We start from the raw sequence: 5,503 nt of genomic DNA on the forward strand, positions 1-5,503 counted from the left end.
CCTGAAACTGCAACGTTAAAAAAAAAATCATCCACAAGTAAACACACTAGATGAGAATTGTCAGTCAAAATGCTTAAAGTCTAGCAAAATTACAAAATTATAAGCAAGTGAGAATGAGGTCTTCTAATTTAAATTGTCAGAAAACCTTAATTTAAGGCCACCTAAAATAACCAATCCATACATGACTCCTGTTCAGCTATGCTCTTTACTCCAATAATGTTGGTGGAGATGAATTTCATGGCCCAAATATGGATTCTGTTCTAAATTTTCTTCTATCACTATTATGCGTTGAGACTTTCAGTGTAAAGAATATTCCCTTCTTCATGTCTTGTCCAACACAGTAAATGTAAAAGTCTGACCTACTTTATTTATCATTTTGTTTGCATGGGCCCAGTTCAATGTATGCTCCAAATCAATCAGTATACTTGTCCTGGCCTTCTCATTGTGACCCCTCTGCCAGCCTTTGGGGCCTAGTCACATTTTATCTGCAAGTGATTTTGTATTTCTTTCTAGACAATTCAGGAAAATATTGAATAGCATCAGGCATAGAACTGAACTGTACCAAGTAGAACCCCACTGAAAACAAAACTATTTGCTCACAGTGGCCCACTGAGAACTGTTTTCTGATATCCGTCAGTTATCAAGTTTTTTTTTTTGTCCATTTTACAGGTGCTTCACTGATATCGTCGAGTGCTCCTTACCTTGGAATGCTTTCCTTTCTAAATCAAATGCCTTAAGGAAGTTGAAGTTTATTGCACTTGCTTGGGTCTTTTGATCCATGAAATATTAACTCTCATAAAAGGATGAAATCAGATTTATTTGACAATACTTATTCTCCAGAAACCACGTTGTAGACAGGTGCTAATGATACACCTAGGCTTTCTTTTTTTACCTTGTGCCAGTTTTTCAATTGTTTCCTTATACTGTCATTTTTTTAAAAAATTCTCTTTGTTTTTAAAACTTTATTTTTAATAAAGAACTGTTCAGTATTGGCCTTTGTGTACTGGGGAACTTTTGGTCTCTGCTGCTGAGTGATTGCCCACTTGTAGTTCTAAATAAGACATATGGTTCATTGCTCAGTTCTTAGCTCTGGTGTTTGTAACTTTAAGGTTCTACTGTAGATGTTTAAAAATCCTCTGTGACAGGTAATAGATTGGAAAGCGTCCATGACCTTATGTGGTATGAGTACCTTCGGTTGCCTCTTTCCACATCCAGAAGAAAAATACTTCTTGAACACATCTACTTTTTCTGCCACATTAACAAGTTTCCTTCCCACCTCTAGCAACTGGCCTGAAGCTTTCTAGGATTTCTTTCGCTATTAAAATAGTTAATAACCTCCTTCTTCTGATCCTTAATGATGCCAAGCATGGATTTCCCCCAATCCCTTTAATGTTCCTTTTGAATTTTCACAACTGTATGTATGTATTCCTTGTTATCCGTTTTCTCTTTTATTGCATTGTTATATATAGTTTTCCTCTCTAATTTGACACTCAGCTTTTTTAACCAAAGTGGTACACCCTCTTTAACTAATACCAGAGCTTATTAGCTCTCAAATAAATTCAATTTTAAAGAACTCCAAATTTCCATTCCCATTTTTCCTGGCTTATAGCCATTGATGGGACATATTCTCCATGAAATTATTTAGTTCCTTGTAAAAACCTGTTGATGTCCTGGTCTCCGCAACATCCTGTGGCAGGGAGTTCCACAGGTTGACTCTGCAGTGTGAGACTAAATACTTCCTTTTGCTTATTTTAAACCTGCTGCCTTTTAATTTTATTTGGTAACCTCTAGTTCTTGTGCTATGGGAGGGAGAATAAGGCAGTACATGTAAAAGAACATCTCCTAAGGGGTCCAGGCCTGGGTTGCCTGGTTTACCTTTAAGGCCCTTTGATTCAAAATCCCGTGATCCATACAGTGGAGCATCGCTGGTTTCTTCAGGGGGCCAAATTAAGGAAAGCCACAACTAATAATACACTTTGCTTGGTTCTTGTACTATCTTTCCTCCGAAGGAGTCACATGTCTGAAAAGCCTGCTCAGTTGGTGTGAAATTAGTCATTTTTATCTAGTTAATATTTTTGCAAGTGACTAGGAGGGCTGGAAAGCATAATCACCCCACCTTTACTCACTCTACAATTACTCACTTTGGCTTTTGTGTGACTTTCTGCTGTTCGGTTGTGCTGACCAAGTCAGCTTGTGCTCCATGCTGGAACTGCTCTCAGTTGATATTTACTTTTCCAAGAACTCCTATTTATTGACCAATAGGCCAACTACTGATTATACATACAGTCCAGTCTGCAATCCTGGCCAGTTTGACTCATGAAGTTTACTTCAGTTCACTCCTGCTTAGAGAGGAACTGCTCCCAGAATCCTTTGTTTGCATCCATGTCATGTCAAGTTATGCTCCCTCCATTCTGTAAAATCTCAATAAGCAGAGTCAAGGGTGGGACTATGGAGGGGAGTGGTCCCAAGACTGTGGGGGCAGCACATGTTGGCCTGGCTAGTATGTTAGGAGATCAGGAACAGGAGGGGGACCTCCTGTCATGGGAGGCTAAGGCACCACAGCGGAGTCTGTGCCAGTAGCCACAGCATCACGAGATTGTAACTCAACCCAGGAAGGAAATGGTCTACCCATTCCAGTAGTGGGCTTTTCCAAAGCTTAGGTGGCGCCATTGGCCACCACCCCAGTGGGCTCATCGAACTATAGTAGGCTTCTGTCCTCAGCCTGGCAGGTACATGATTCCAGGAGCTCCTGAAGAGTACAAGTTACTCAGGCCAAAGGCTCAGCCCCAGCTGCCCCCTTCCTAGTCGTAGAGGGGCTTGCTCCCCTCCTGCATGGGGGAGGGACCCTCTTCCCTTCACCAAGGACCTAGCCCTCCACAGTGTTGTCAGAGGCCTGGCTATCAGGGGAAGAGTCAGGGACACAAAGGGGGTGGTGCAGGGTTTTGGAGGGGTGGAATGGAGGAAGGAAAGATCCCTCTGGGAGCGGCCTTCTCCCATGCCTGGCAGCAGTCCTGCTGCACCCTCCCACCATGGGCCCTGCTGGACTACACACAGTGCGAGAGGGCCCCACACACTTGAATGGGAGTATTGGGAAGGCTACCCCAAGGCCTAGGCAGGAGCTGTGGTAGTCCAGGAAGGTGGAGGCACAACCATAGACGCTGTGCAAATAGGGTCACAGGCAACAATGGAAATGTGTCCTTCCAGGGTTTGTGGGTGTTGGATGCTCCTCTGTGCTGGGACAGGAGTCCGTCCTCTGGGCATGCTCCATTGGCTGGCTGAGATAGTACCAGGCCTCTGTGGATGAATAAAGCGCCCAGTAATGTGCCTCTTTTTATGGGATCAAAAAGGACTTCTTGAATACCTCACCATCATACACTGCTGGTGCTCTCTAAGCTAGTCTTCACCACATACTCTCGCAAGGAGTTCCACAGGCTTACAAGTTAACTTTAACCAGCTACGCATTCGCTTCATTTGGTGACCCCCTGGTTCTTATGTAATGGGAACAAGTACATAACTTTTCCTTATTCAATTTTCCACAGCAGCCATGATTTTCTAGACCTCTGTCATATCCCTCCTTAGTTTCCTCTTTTCAAAGATGAAAAGTCACACTCTGTTTAATCTTTCTGCATATGGCACCCTGGGAGGCTGTGGATGGGTCCCACACACTGGGCCCATGTGCTGTACAATCTTAGCACTGTTCAGCCTCTGGCTCTGGGTTTTTAGGTGCACTCTCAGGGTTTAGCTTCCATTCCAGTGTCCCTCTTCAGGGGCAGGGGCCTGCTGGCCAAAGCAAGGACCATCCCTAGGATGGTGTGAGCCTTAAGATGCCATCCTCTCTGCCCCAGGCTCTGACTCCACACCACCCTTTCTTCAGCCCCCATCCCTCCCTCCCCACCCTGTACTGCCACTTTCTGGCTTTTGAACCTTCCCACAAGAAGTGCTGGAAAACAGTGGAGTTGGGTGGGCTGGATGGGCTGCTCCTGCCACCTCCCACTGGTGAGTGCCATGAATCAGGACAAACACCACCATACCCTCTCAAAGCACAGGGCCTCATGCCACCATCGCCATTCACCAGGCCACAAGTGTGACCCTGGTTAAGGCCGTGAGACTCGTTTCAGCTCAGCTCCCCAGACTGTCCAATTGTTTTAGCACACCCACCCCCCGAGCTCCCCTTTGGGCATCGTCTGTTGCCAGTTGTTATCACTGGAGGCACAGGATTTTTAAAGCGAAGAGATCCAGGTCTTGTCAATGGGATTGCTCTAATGGTCCCTTTGCTTTAGACAGCAGAAGGGACACTGTTAGCTGCTGGCCGGGTAATGTGCAGTGAGGTACTCCCCTGGGTCCTAAGCAACCCAGTTTTTTACTGTTAGAGCAGGCAGCTCCTAGCACACTCACCCACGGCCAGGCTGTGGTAACCAAACGGTTAAAGTTCTTTTGTTGTGCCGGCTGTGTTGCAGTGACAAAAGGGTTAACAGCAGGGTCAGGCTCAGAGCTTAACTAGTTACAAGTTTATTTAAGCTACAGTTATAAGTGTGCGGTTACAAAAGGCTATTGTTTACTTCTTATATGCTAGCAAAGTACAGGTGTTAACAAGTTACGTTACAATCCAGTACAAAGATATCTGTTACCATCTAAGACAATGATATCTTGACACTAGTTACAGAGCTCTAAGTCTTTAGCTGTGCACAAAAAAAGTCAGAGACCTAGCATGGGTGTATCTTACCCTCTCTGCGTCTCTCGACACCAGCGTAGCCAAGCTGGATCGGTCACTCAATTCCACGGAAAGACGAATATGAGGTTGGGCGTCCCCAGTAGTGGACCTCGGGAGGCAATCACCTGACCCGACCAGCAGGTAGTTGGTGGAATGCACTCAAAGTTAGAGTTCTGCTGGACCCATCTTTTATACCCCTTTTGGGTTACGTATTCTCTTTCTTATCTGTGGTGCCAGATCATACTGGTCTGTCTTTGTGACGCCAGTTTGTTAGAAGGGCATTTCTTACTTAGTTTGCACTTGTAAGAGAAGAGATAAGCAATTTAGGAGTACAGGACATTCTTTTGTGCGGGCGGGGCACGTCCCCTTCTGGGATGGTTGTGTGTGTGTGCATCATATCGATCAATGCCAGCTGGGGTGATTTCTTGAGGGTCCCCCCAGCCTTGTTGACAGTCTGGCCTGTTAGCCTTCCATCTGTACTTTCTGCTTCTCAGGGTCACGATAAGCTAGCATATCTGGGCCTCAATGAGGGCATCAAAGACTGTGCTGTCAGCAGCCGTTTCCGTGCCCTGTGTGCTCCTCGGTGGTGGGGCGGGCAGCGAGCAAGCTGGCTTGTAAGGGGGAGACTTTGTCTGGCTACAGACACCCAGATCCAGGTAAAATCAATGCAACACCTGCACACTCTTCCCTGCCACAGTGAGAATAAGAACACATGAACAGCCACAATAGATCAGAACCTAAGGTTCATCAAGCCCCACGTCCTATGTACAGACATTTGCATTAGCAGGTGCC

The sequence above is a fragment of the Carettochelys insculpta genome, chromosome 1, assembly GCF_033958435.1.
Source record: "Carettochelys insculpta isolate YL-2023 chromosome 1, ASM3395843v1, whole genome shotgun sequence".
Classification (NCBI taxonomy): Eukaryota; Metazoa; Chordata; order Testudines; family Carettochelyidae; genus Carettochelys; species Carettochelys insculpta.